Here is a 15,313-nt window from a genome sequence, read left to right on the forward strand (position 1 = left end):
TATATGATTGGAGGTTATCTACTCACAATTGATAAATACTGAGATAACCGATTAATTAAAAGAAGTGCTGTTTGAGATATTTTAATTAATAATTCTACCATTTAAAATTAATATGTTTATTAATTAAATTATTTCTTATTACAAAGCATATTAATAGCATGATAATCAGTAACACAATCATAGTATGATAATTACTAACACAATTATAAAAATGGTTGATATTAACCATTTTCTAATGATGTATGTTAATTATATCACACATTTTTAATTATGTGGATTATGTTGTCCAATAGGTCTTGGATAGAGGGCCATCAGGTGCTTTGTTAAGGCATTTCTGGATATGAAGTCACAAGTCTCTCTGTTAGGGGTGATATATTAGACATAATGAAAATGTAATCGTGTCAAACTTACGGAAAAAAATGTGATTATGTTTATTTACTTACAACTAGTAAATACTAATGCAATCATATAATTAAAAATAATCATTAATATACACTATTTTTTTTCCACAAAAAATATATACACTGCAATCTTTGAAAGAATACAATAAATTTTTAAACCATTACATCAAAAAATATATACACTGCAATCTTAAACCATTACATAAAAACTCATCATATTATATATATATTTTTTTTCATTATTATATCCATACTTCACTGTTAATAGGTGGCTGAGTGCAACAAGTGTCTCGGGCTATAATTAGAATTTTACAATATCATTAATGATCAGATCAGCTATAATAAGATATTTCAATTTTGTTGTTGGGATTCTTAAATTTGTAATATCATTGGATATTGAGTTCCAAAGTCAATTGAACTTAATTGTAAATTTTGGACATATCCTAAATCACCAAACCTGCACTTCACCTTAATACTTCTATCCGTAGCTTGCCAATAACAGAATAACAGCCCCTCGTCGCCAATAGTTGTCAACGGCTCCCATTATTAGTGAACAATTCGCTCGTCCCCACTATGATGCATGATGCTCCAAGTGGCTCAATGGGGGCCATAAACATTCGGATTAGCAATTAAGTTGTAACGTCCGGAGCAGCAGCCGCACTTATTTAAACACCAACCCTTGACTTAATGTATGCGATGAAGATACTTTCCGAATAATGAATCTCATTTGTCAGTTCAAGATTAAGGATTTATCCCACCACACTTCTTTTTCGCTTTTAATGTTGGACTGCACACCAATAAAAATATATTTTAGATTACATTTTAGGTTATGTGAAGTATATGTTTTTCTTTTCAGCATGATGTTTATCAATATAATAATACAAATAAATAAATCATTTTGAATTACGTTTTAAATAATCCATATAAATAATACTATATTTTTAATTAATTATTTATATAAATAAAATGAATGTTATTTTTGATATTCAGAATAATTTAAATTAAAACTAACCGATGGTAAAATATTTATAAAACGCATATTATATTATTTCTATCATTTAGCTTAATCTAAATCAATTAAAATTATAATAACACAATAACATTAAAATATATACACATTTTCACAACTTATTTAGATAAAATCTGCAGTTAGTGACACTCAAAACAATTGAAACCAATTAAGAAATACTATAATATATATTAAAAATAATTATAAAATGCATATCACCTTTAACATGAAAGCAATCTAAATCAATTGAAAAATTAAATAACATCAAAATAAATTATTAGGTAAGAAACACAATTACAAATATTAAATATTTTATGAAAAATATCGAGCAAAAAAACACGATAACATAAAAATAAAATATTAAACCAATTAAAAAACTAAATAATATCAAAATAGATTATTAAGTTAGAGAGATTTTTTCGGCGAAAATCACAAGGAATATCATTTGTCGACGCGTTTCGAACCAACTAGTTGGTTTGAAACGCGTCGACAAATGATATTCCTTGTGACTAGTTGGTTCGAAACGCGTCGACAAATGATATTCCTTGTGATTTTCGCCGAAAAAATCTCTCTACCTTGATATGGATCACAAAAGCCTGAAGTCTATTATAAATTATTAAAAAACAAAATAACATCAAAATAAATTATTAGGTAAGAAACACAGTCATAGATATTAAATATTTTATGAAAAATATCAAGTAAAAAACACAATAACATAAAAATAAGATATTAAGCAAGTTATGAAGGGGTTCTTTCGTCTTCTTATGGCAAATCCTCATTTTTCTATAACCAAGTCTTTACATAATGGAATTTAGATATTCTTTAATAAAATTTATATGAGTTTAGTCCATATTCAAATTTTATGAATTTTAAAATGGGAATAACTTGATCTCAATATTTGTCACCAGGGAGTAACTTCTCAACCAAAATTGATTCGTATATCTCATTCTTTCAGGTAGGTCTTCATTATATACATACTTATTTATTTATTTACATTATATTCACCCAATCCTGATGATTAGGTGTCAACATTCCCCCCTTAATCTGAAGGGATGTTGGTGAGTCCAAGCATCATTCTGAATCGTTAAAGCTTTTCTCTTCCAAGTGCTTTGGTGGAGATGTTTGCAAATTTCTCATTAGTGGAACAATCATGGAGATGGATTGTTTTGGCCTCAACATGATGTCGAATCAGATGATATTTAGTATTGATGTGCTTCGTTCGATCATGGAACTTTGGGTTGGCCAACTTTATTGCATAGGTATTGTCAATCATGAGTGGAGTTGATTGTACTTGTTTTACCTACAAATCTTCAAGAATTTTCCTGAGCCACACAATTTCTTTTGTTGCTTCAGGTGCTGCCACATATTCAGCTTCTGTTGTGGAATCTGCTGGAACTAATTGTTTACGTGATCTCAAAGAGACAGCTCTTGATCCAGGACTCATAGCATATCCTGAAGTAGATACCCCAATTCCTTTGTCTCCATCGAAGTCTGAATCATAGTATCCAATCAAGATAAAGTCATCCACCTGTGCATACTTGATTCCAAAGTCTTGAGTTCCCTTCAAGTACCTTAGAACTCTTTTTGCAGTGGACCAATGTCCCTCACAAGGCTTTTGCATAAACCTGGAGAGGATTCCAACAACAAACGAAATGTTTGTTCTGGTAGTAGTTAGGTAGTTGAGACTTCCTAGAAGTTGTCTGTACTTTGTTGCATCCTCAAATTCTTTTCCTTCAATAGATGTGAGCTTTAAGTTTTGTTCCATTGGAGTAGTATGAGGATTGCATTCTGTCATGCCAAACCTGTTCAATAGATCTCCAATGTATTTCTTTTGAGAAAGAAATATGGACTTAAGATGTTGGGTTTCTTCAATACCAAGATAGTAATGAACATAGCCCAAATCAGTCATTTCAAAGCTTTTTCCCAATTCCTTCTTTATGGATGCAACGTAGCTTTCATTGTTCCCTGTCATTAAAAGATCATGTACATATACCACAAGATATACAACTATTTTGCCAACTCTCTTGACAAATAATGTTGCATCATCAAGATCATAATGTTTGAAATTGAGTTTCAGAAGATGCTCAGTTAGTTTTTCATACTAGGCTTGCGGTGCTTGTTTGATGCCATACAAGGACTTCACTAGTTTGCATACTTTATGTTCATGTCCATTCACAGAAAATCCTTTAGGCTGGGACATAAAAACATTCTCTTTTAGATCTCCATTTAAGAAAGCAGTTTTTACATCCATTTGATGGACTTTCCAACTGTTCTGAGCTGCTAGGGCAAAGAGTGTCTGGATTGTAGCCCATTTTACTATGGGGGCAAAATTCTCCTCATAATTGACCCCTTCCTTCTGTGAAAAACCTTTTTCCACAAGCCTAGCTTTGTGCTTGTCAACTGAGCCACCAGCTTTATACTTGTTCTTGTAGACCCACTTGCAGCCAATTGGTTTGGTTCGTAATGGAGGATCAACCAGCTTCCAAGTACCATTCTTTATGAGGGCATCATACTCCTTTTGCATCGCTTCTCTCCATGCATCATGAGAAGCAGCTTATTTAAAGGAAGTTGGTTCAAAATCTGTAGACAAGTTCAATTCACAATCATAAGAAACATCCATATCAACAGGTGAATTAGAGTCATCTACATCACCTCCATTTTGCCGGTTTGAATTTCTAGTTCCTGTCTTTCCAACCTTATCAGGATGAACACTTTCAAGTGTCTTTGTCAGCCACTTTGGGAGAACTTTCTCAGATGGTACACGCTACTCCGTTGATTGAGTTGGGACTGAGTCTCCCAATTCTATCAATTACATCACTTAAAGCATCATCCTTTGTTGGAGTTTCATGCGGGGGAGAGTGTTCTTCAGAAGAAGATTCCACATGTTGATCTAGTATAGGAATCCCCCCTTCAAGATGTGGAATCTGATTATCAAATTCTTGAAATGATTTTGCTTTTGTGAATCTATCCAAGCAATCAAGTTGCCGCTCAAAAACATTGTCATTTTTGGATGATTCAAAAAAAATTACATCTCTAGATACAACAAACTTTTTATTTACTTCATCATAGAGATGGTATGCTTTGGAGGTGTTTGAATACCCCAGGAAGATACACTTATGACTTCTTGCACCAGTTTGTTTCTATGTACCTTTGGTATCAAGGCATAACAGGTGGAACCAAAGACCCTGAGATGCTTTACCGAAGGAACATGTCCATACCACATTTTATAAGGAGTCTTGTTTCTAATAGCATTAGATGGGCATCTATTCTTTATATATGCCGCACATAGAATAGCATCAGTCCAAAACATTATCTTTACATTTTTGAAGAAGAGCATGGATCGTACCATATTTAATATTGTCCTATTCATTCTTTCAGCTACACCATTCTGTTGGGGATTATAAGGTACAATTGTTTGATGTTTGATCCCATGTTGGCGAAGATAGTTTTCAAATTCATTTGATGTGTATTCTTTTCCATTATCAGTGCGAATAGACCCAATATGATATTGTGCATCATTTTCAATCCATTTATGAAAGTTCTTGAATGTTTGAAAAACATCATATTTGTTCTTCAATAAATAAACCCAACACATTCTGGTGTAGTCATCGATAAATGCCATCATATATCTATTTCCATTTGCAGAAGGAACATGCATTGGACCACATAAATCTGAATGAATGAGTTCAATTTTTCTATGTTCTCTTGAATGTGAATCATGAAAAGACTGTTTGCTATGCTTTCCTAGAATACAAGCATCACATTGCTTAAATTTCCTAGGAATTGTAGGCAAACCAACAACACCATTTTTCTTCAACAAGTGGATATTGGCATAGTTCAAATGTCCAAATCTAGCATGGCATAATAAACTTGATGGAAATGTTCCTTCTTCATAAGGAGAATTGTATGAGAAATGTTGTGCATGAGCAGAGGTTCCTTGCAGCTTGAGAAGTCTTTATTCTTCTATTCCCCTCATGACAAGTGAGTGGTCAGATGCTTTTCTTACCTCAAGCTTTCCTTCAAACATATGAATGGAGTGACCTTGCTGGTGAATGTGGACCAAGGACAACGAGTTTCTCTTGAGCTGTGGGAGATATAGAACATGATGCAGAAGAAAGTCTGGAAGGCCAGGCAGTTTATGCTTGATTGTGCCAAGCCTTGATGGCTTGATTTTTTATTGGTCTAAAAAGTATATTGCTCTATTGACATTGTCAGTAAATTATTCAAAAAAATCTTCTCTATGAGTCATGTGGCAGGTTGCTCCTGAATCAAGCAACCAATCATTTGTCCAACACGCAAGTGAAGCATTAAATAAATCTTCATTTACTCCAATATTACATTGTGCCACAACATAGTGAGCAGATTCAGGTGCTTTACCTTTGTCTGTATCATGAATTTTACCTTTCTGTTGGTTTCTTTGCTGCTCAATTTTGTCCCAATGTAGCTTTCATGTAGAGGTTTCATGTGATCCATTTCTTTTGTAGCATATGTAGTGTAAATCTGCCTTTTCTCCTTGAGAGTGTCTGCCCCCCTGCCTCTAAAATATCCTCATCTTCCTCTTCGACCACCTCTTCCTCTTGAAGAATCTTGAGCAGGATGCTTTTCTTTATGGGCAAGGCACACAACCTCTTCAGAAGATTCAGGGGTTGACTTCTTTCCAAAAGCTTTCTCTCTTTCAGCAAACTTTTTCACAAGAGAGCCAAAGGTGATATCTTTGAGATTTCCATTTTCTTGTAGTGACTCAAGATAATTGGAGTAAGTAGGATAAATTTCCTTGAGAAAAGCGATAAAAGGAATATCCAATTCAACCTTAGTGGATTTTATATCATGCATTATAGACTTTACTTCATATGCAAGAGCAATAGGATCATTATTTTGCAGTTCAAGAGTGAAGAGTTTAATCATGAGTTGAACAACTTCAAGTGCAGAATGTGAGTCATAGAGTTCTTTCAGCTTTTGTAAGGCTTCAAAAGCAGTTGAAAATGGTGAAATATGGCGTCTCACCTCTTCATTTACAGATGCTGCGATTAATGCATAAGCTTTGATGTTCTTGTTTTCCCAAATGACGAGCTTTTTGTCTGATGTAGGCTGTTCTGGCTCTTTGTCTCCATCTCCAACACACACTCCTTTCCACAACTCATTGAAAATGAGGGTGTGTTTTATCATCCGGGACCACTCAAGATAGTTCTCTTTGCCAGTGAGAACTATTCCCACAATAGATACGATTGAATGCATACTGTAAAAAATACTTTTGCTGATAGAAAAATACTTCTGGTGGTAATTTAAAAAAAAATTACAATTCAAATGGGAATTCTCTCCATATAGTGCTTTGTACTATCTTTGTCTTTAATGAAAATATAAAACATTTCCTAAAGAAATATTCAGATCAGATATGCACTCTCAAAAAAATTTCAAATCTCTTCCTCATCAATTTTTTTTCCTTATGGTTCTTGTGTAGCGCATTTCACTTACTACCAAAACAGAAAGAATTGAAATTTTGTTTACAGCTGTGCGTTCTCCGCTCCATAAAGAAGATTCCACATTAAATCATATTATAGGCAGCGTAATATCATATTACAGGTAGCGTAAATCATATTCAGGCAGCGTAAATCACACAGCATTCAAACTTCAGGCCTCAACGCATATGCCATGAACAACTCAATACAATGCCAAAAATAGTGTATAGACAAAAAACTTAATATAAATATACTAGCGTTCTTCAAAACAACAGGAGCAGCTTTCTCCACCAGAGCAATGTTCTGTAAATACTTAAGGAAGGGAGCAACGTTCAAATCAACAGATCAACGTTCTATAAATACTTATGGAAGGGCGCAACGTTCAAATCAGCGGAGCAGCGTTCTTCACAATCGCTGCTAATCTCACATGCACTTCTAAATCGCTGAAGAGGGAAATCGGTTTTCAAAACCTTTTTTTTATTAGAGATTCAATTCAGATCTACTATTTCTTTGCTCTAAAAATGCGAATCCAGGAATGGCGGCTTTTTAAGGTGCCTCATGTAAACAACAAATGAAGAAAGAGAGGCATCTCATGTCTGATTGCATACCTAAACAACTCGAAATATTTTTTACCTAAAACATTTCCACGTAAAAAATTTTATTGCGATTTACTGCAACATCGATGCAAGAAACAAAAATATCACTACCATGATAGCCTCACGATGGCTCTTGGGGCCACGCAGCAAGAGAACCGTCCGTTGGAACCAGAACAAAACACAGCAAGAGCTATTCCATTGAAGCGTCTTCAAACGATATTCCAGTTTTGAAGCTGTCCCTCTCTCAATGCTTTCTGAAAGTAGGCAGTAAGAACAGTGAACAGACTACACAGTAGACAGAGAGGACAGAGGGCACAGTAGACAGTGGACAGAGAGTAGTAGACAGTGGAGTTACAACTATTTTGGGAGTTGGCTCTGACACCATGTCAGACCAGGTAGTAACTTCTCAACCAAAATTGATTCATATATCTCATTCCTTTAGGTAGGTCTTCATTATATACATGAGGGAGAGACTGTTCACTTCATCTCCCGACTGCTCATATTACTTATTTATTTATTTACATTATATTCACCCAATCGTGATAATTAGGTATCAACAATATTGTTTATGAATTTTAAAGTGAAAATAACATGACTCAAATACTATTATATTTAGTAAAGTATAAAATTTTGATATATGTTAATTTATCATAACACACACACACACACACACACATATATATATATATATTATTTTTATAAAAATATCAAATGTAAATGTAAATTTAATAAAATATACTGTGACTATATAATTATTAATTTTTGTTTTGGTTTTTTAAGTAAAAATTTTGAAATTTTATATTTAATTTAAAATAATAATAATAATAATAATAATAATAATAATAAATAATTAAATTTATTTATTTAAGAAAACAATTATATAAACTATTTAATTATGTTTAAAAATAATAATAATATCAACTTTTAAAACTATTATTATTTGATCATATTTAAAATAACAATAATAATAATTTTTAAAATTATTTTTATTTGAAAATATACATTATAATTTAAATGTAGCATTTTCATCCCAAGCATTGTTTTCTAAAGCCAAAAACAAAGATGATGAACATCAAATCTTTTCAAGCAATTGTACCATACATTAATGACATGAGGATATACCATACATTAATAATATGAGGATATACCATACATTAATGACATGAGGATATAACATTAAGTGACTTACTCATAACAAAAGGTTTTTGTAGTTATGTTTTTAACGATCTTTCGAAAATGTCTACTTAAATAAATAAGCCAATTGCAAAACATTATAAAAGCAACAGCATAAAAGTATCGTAAGTTACATTTTCCATGAAGATACAACATCAAAAAAAATATTTTTAGTTACATTTTTTACAATCTTTCAAAAATATCTACTTAAATAAATAAGTCAACTTCAAAACATTATAAACACAACAACATAAAAATATATTAAGTTACATTTTCTATAAATAAATCAATTGCAAAACATTATAAACACAACCACATAATTATATCCATACTTCACAGTGAATGGGTGGGTGAGTGCAACAAGTGTGTCTGCCTATAATTAGATCAGATATTTGCAATATCACTAATGATCGGCCATAATAAGATATTTCAATTTTGTTCTTGGGATTCTTAATTGTGTAATTTCATTGGAAATTGGGTTTCAAAGTCCATTGAACTTAATTGTAAATTTTGGACATATCCTAAATCACCAAACCTGCACTTCGCCCTAATAATTCTATCTGTAGCTTGCCAATAACAGAATGACAGCCCCTCGTCGCCAATAGTTGTCAACGCCTCCCATTATCAGTGGACAATTCGCTCGTCCCCATTATGATGCATGCAATTAAAGAGTGTAGAGAATCCAAATGGCTCAATGGTGGCCATGAACTTTCGGATTAGCAATTAAGTTGTAACATCCGGAGCAGCAGTCGCACTTATTTAAATGCCAACCTTTGAATAATGTGTACGATGATGATACTTTCCGAATAATGAATCTCATTTGTCAATTCACTACGTTTTCGCTTTTAATGTTCCACGCACACCAATAAAAAAAATATTTTGAATTACATTTTAAATTATGCGAATTACATGTTTTTCTTTTCACGAGGATGTTTATCAATATAATAATACAAATAAATAAATTATTTCGAATTATATTTAATTAATATGCATATTTTTTATTATGTATATAAATAAAATGAATGTTATTTCTGATATTCAGAGTAATTTAAATTATGACTAACACATTAACATAAAAATATTTATAAAATGTACATTATTTATATCTTTTAGAGTAATTTAAATCAATTAAGAATCATAATAATAGAATAACATGAAAATATATACACATTTTCCCAATTTATTTAGATAAAATGTGCAGTCAGTGACACTCAAAACAGTTGAAACTAATTAAGGAATACAATAATATATATTTAAAATAATTATAAAATGCATATTACCCTTAACAGGAAAGCAATTTAAACTAATTATTAAATAAATAATTAAAAAAAAACACAATCACATAATGAAATATTAAATATTTTATGAAAAATATTAAGTAAGAAACACAATAACCTACAAATAAAATATTAAGTAAGTTATGAAAGGGTTCTTTCGCCTACTTCTTATGACAAATCTTCACTTTTCTCTAACCCAGTCTTTACATAATGCAATCTAGATATTCTTTATTAAAAAATATGATTCAAGTTTATAAAATTTATCTCTAGATTTATATAGGTTTAGTCCATATTCAAATTTTATGAATTTTAAAGTGAGAATAACATGGCTGGAAGATTGCTTATTTATGGTTTTAGTCTATATTCAAATTTTATGAATTTTAAAATGAGAATAACATGCTGTGAAGATTGTTTATTTATCTAGTAAAGTATATGTATATACTAATTTTTAAATATCAATTTTTTAATCAAAATATCAAAAGTAAATCGTTAATTTAATAAAATATGTTTTATATAATTTATTAATTTTTGTTTTGGTTTTTTTTAAGTTTTGAAAAATTATATTTGATTTAAAATAATAATAATAATAATATATCTATATATAGATTTATTTTTAAGATCACAGCCAAGCCAGACATCAAATTGATGTATGAGACCCCCTTGTCTGTGGGACAAGGGACCCACCTAATAATAATAATATATCTATATATAGATCCATTTTTAAGGTCATAGCCAAGCGAGACATCAAATTGGTGTAAGGTCATAGCCAAGCGAGACATCAAATTGGTGTATAAGACCCCCTTGTCTGTGGGACAAGGGACCCACCTAATAATAATAATATATCTATATATAGATCCATTTTTAAGGTCATAGCCATCAAATTGGTGTATGAGACCCCCTTGTCTGTGGGACAAGGGACCCACCTAATAATAATAATATATCTATATATAGATCCTCCATTTTTAAGGTCACAACCAAGCTAGACATCAAATTGGTGTATGAGACCCCCTTGTTTGTGGGACAATGGACCCACCTAATAATAATAATATATCTACATATAGATCCATTTTTAAGGTCACAACCAAGCCAGACATCAAATTGGTGTATGAGACCCCTTTGTCTGTGGGACAAGGGACCCACCTCCGCGCAGCCATCTATGAAGTCATACATACTCTACCCCCCTCTAGTTTTGAACCCGTGACCTCTCAAGAGGAAACACATGCTCTTAATCATTAGGCCCACTCAAGCTGTATATCTATCTATCTATCTATCTATCTATCTATATCTATCTATATATATATATATATATATATATATATATATATATATATATATATATAAATATAATTATATTTAAAAATAACAATAATATCAATTTTTAAAACTATTCTTATTCTTATTTGATTATATTTAAAATGATAATTTTTAAATTTTATTTATTTGAAAATATACAATATAATTTAAATGTAGTTTTTTTTATCCCAAACGCACTTAAAATTCATATTCCATATGATAGTTTTCTAAAGTTCACAGAAAACATGATCAACATCAAAACCTTTTCAAACAATTGTACCATACATTAATGACATGAGGATATAACATTAAGTGAGTGACTCATAACAAAAAGATTTTTTTAGTTATGTTTTTAAGGATCTTTCAAAAATGTCTAAAATAAATAAGCCAATTGCAAAACATTATAAATGCAACAACATAAAGGTATTTTAAGTTACATTTTCTATGAAGATACAACATTATGTGAGAGACCCATGCCAAAAAGATATTTTTAGTTACATTTTTTACAAAATTGCAAAATATTATAAACACAATAACATAAAAGTATATTAAGTTACATTTTCCAACATCTTTTATATAGCAAAGTACTTTTGTGAGATCTTGAAATAAGGGTTTGAATATTTTTTACTAAGATATATTGTTTATGTAAATACACTCCATAAAAACTAATTATTATTTTTCAAAATATATTTTTATTAGATTATTGTAATTGTCATAAAATCTAATTATTATTTGTCAAGTATATATTTATTAGATTTTTATAATTGTCAATTAAATAGAATATATTTTATATACATATTTAACATTTAAAAAAAAAATATAATATAATTTGAATGTGATACTCACATACCTAATATATCTTCCAAAATTCACAATTAATACAATCAACCCTAAAATGTTTCAAAAATTATCTATTGCACTTTTAACCACTCTTTTAAAGATGTCCATATTGTCATTAGAAATATTAGTTCAAAGCAACACAATATACTATGAAAAATGATAAATAAAAAACACAATAACGTAAACATAAAATATTGAGTATGTTACGAAAGGGTTCTCTCTTCTGCTTGTTATGACAAGTCCTCACTTTTTTTAGCCAAGTCTTTTCATAAGGAAAATTATATATTCTTTATTTATTTTTATAAAGTATGTTACGAAGGGGTTTTCTTCTTGTGCTTGTTAAGACAAATCGTCACTTTTTTTAGCCATAAGTAAAATTAGATATTCTTTATTTAAAAATATGGTTCAAATTTATAAAATTTATTACTGGATTGGCATGGATTTAGTCCATATTCAAATTTTATGAATTCAAAGTGAGAATAATATGTCTTCTTACGATTATATATATATATATATATTTATTTTAGTAAAATTTGTTTTGTTTATATAATTTGTTATTTTTTTGGAATTTTTAAAAAATATATTTATTTTAAAAGAAAATTATATAAAATATTTGATTATATTTAATTGCAACAGTTATTTTTATTTAAATAAAATATTTTTATTTCAAACACGTTTAAAATTCACATTCAATATGATCGTTTTCTAAATCCCACAACAAAGATGATACCAAGACACTTTCAAAGAATTTTACCATACATTAATGACATGAGGATATAACATTAAGTGAGTGATCCATCACCAAAAAAAAACATTTTTAGTTACGTTTTTAACAATCTTTTAAAAATATCTATTTAAATAAATAAGATAATTGCAAAATATATTAAGTTACATTTTCCAAGAGTGACTCCCGATAGAAAGATATTTTAGTTATGTTTTTAACAATATTTCAAAAATATCTACAATGGAAACAACAACATAAAAGTATCTTAAGTTACATTTTCCAACCTCTTTTATATAGCAGACTAGGTTAAGTTACATTTTCCAACCTCTTTTATATAGAAAAGTACTTTTGTGAGATCTTGAAGCAAGGTTTTGGATATCTTTTGCCTAGGCATATTGTTTATGTAAATATCCGTTCATAAAAATGAATTATTCTGCGCCAAAATATGTGTTTATTAGATTATTGCAATGGTCATAAAAACTAATTATTATTTGTGAAAGTATATATTTATGTTTATTGGATTATTGTAATTTTCAATTAAGTAAAATATGTTTTATATACATAATTTAACATTTAAAAATAATATGATTTGAATTTGATGCTCTCATACCTCATATATCTTCCAAAGCACACCATCAATACAATTATCTCTAATATATTTCATAAAACATATATCACACTTTTAACAACTCCATTAAACATGTACATATTGTCATTGGAAGTATTAGTTCAAAGCATGTGTTTTTTAAAGATTATGTTGAAGTTTTCACGTTGAGTTTTAGTTGTGCATTGGGCTTAGAATGGTGTTCGGTTTTCCCTGGGGTTGTCATGATGGGACATAACGAAAACACTCACTAGTATTTATATTAAGATTTTTATTTTCCTTTTAAATTTGCAAGGTAGAGAGTAGTGTCGAATAAAAATTTAAATCTTTAGATTTCTTTAACAAATTTGATAATTTAAGGAATTGTAAAGTAGTTACCATTACTATTCTATTAGAGGATTATATAGTAGTATACAAAATATGATACACACATATACATAGATAAGAAAAAGTAGAATATAACACACTTAGTAATGTGAGACTAGAAATAAACACTTTATTAATATACCACAACAATACAATATCTTCTTCCTTCTCTCCCTCTTTCCTGCATCCATTCCCTATTTATATTATGATTCAGTTACAAGGTATTTAGGACTATATAAATATCTTAGTTGGTATTCTTGACTGTGCAGTTGACCAACTTATATTTCTAACTTAGATTTATTATCAAGTCTAGTTGATAGAGTCGACTAGCCCCTCCAACATCTTCTCCTACCTTAATTATGTGCGTATCCCTATTGGGTATGTATTATATTATTTGCAGGACTAGCCAAACCCAAGGATGCTTGGGCAAACCCAAGGATAGTGGTAGGCCCACCCATGGTTTTTTGCATGGTTTTTTAGCATGGTTTTGGGCATGATGGTTTTTTCCATGGTATTTTGTAAATTTGGTCAATGGAACTACATTTATGCTCTAATCCGAGATTAATGGATTGGGGCTTTATAAATTCTTCAACATGTATATAATGTGTTGTAACATTAAGATGAATAAATGAAAAATCAATATAGCTTTCCTAGTTTTTGGTTCCAAAGAAAAACAATTCTTTGTGTATATTTTATGTTCACTCCATGGTATATTTTTTGTTTTTTTAAGAAATTGTTTGCAATTAATTTTTTTACAAGGTGAAAATATTTAATCCCAAGCAAGTGCGAGATGTGGATTCACATTGTGAAATTTGAAGAGAGATTACAAAATACAAGAATTTTAAGGACTGATAAAACAATGCTTTCTAAATGTTATTATTATTATCATTGTGTATCTATATCTTGATTGGTTAGAGGATATTCTTTTCCTAGTGTTTGGATTATTAAATTCTATGGAGAAGCTATTTTCATGTGTTCTTTAGGTTATACTTCTTCCAAAAAAAAAAATTAAACATGTATGAAGGGTTAATCATTTTCTAATAGTTTAACCCTTTTTTGTGAGTGCTAATATGTCTAACGTGAGCCTTTCACTTCTGTTTATTTTGATTCTAATTGTTAGATCAATGTTGGAAAAATTGATTCTAACATGTTGGGAGCAAAAAATTGAAATCTCCAACAAGTTGGAGAAGATACAATATGGGGCCGTGGTTGAAGAAGATCTTATAGTCAACCAAACACCATTTTATTAATATGTGGGGCAAGTTGTTACAACGTCTAGTCAAAATATGTCAATTTGTCTGCTATATAGTAAGTTTACACCCTTGTGGAAGTCATTTGTGCCAAGTATTCAAGCTTATTTGTCAATGTAGCATCATGTACCTCCTAAAAGCCAAAATTTCATTGATCCTCTAGATGTTGTATCTCTTGCACTAACTTATTTAGGTGGTTGAGAGCAATGTTTGCTTCTACCTACACTCTTTTTCCTTCTAAAAACTACCTCCTTTCGTCTTGAATCAATGTATCCCCAACTTATTATTTTGCAGCTATTTTTGTTGAGATTTGAAGTTGATAAT

The sequence above is a fragment of the Pinus tabuliformis genome, chromosome 4_1 (genome assembly GCF_031772625.1).
Source record: "Pinus tabuliformis cultivar Carrire ecotype Pingquan chromosome 4_1, CPIR1, whole genome shotgun sequence".
NCBI lineage: Eukaryota > Viridiplantae > Streptophyta > Pinopsida > Pinales > Pinaceae > Pinus > Pinus tabuliformis.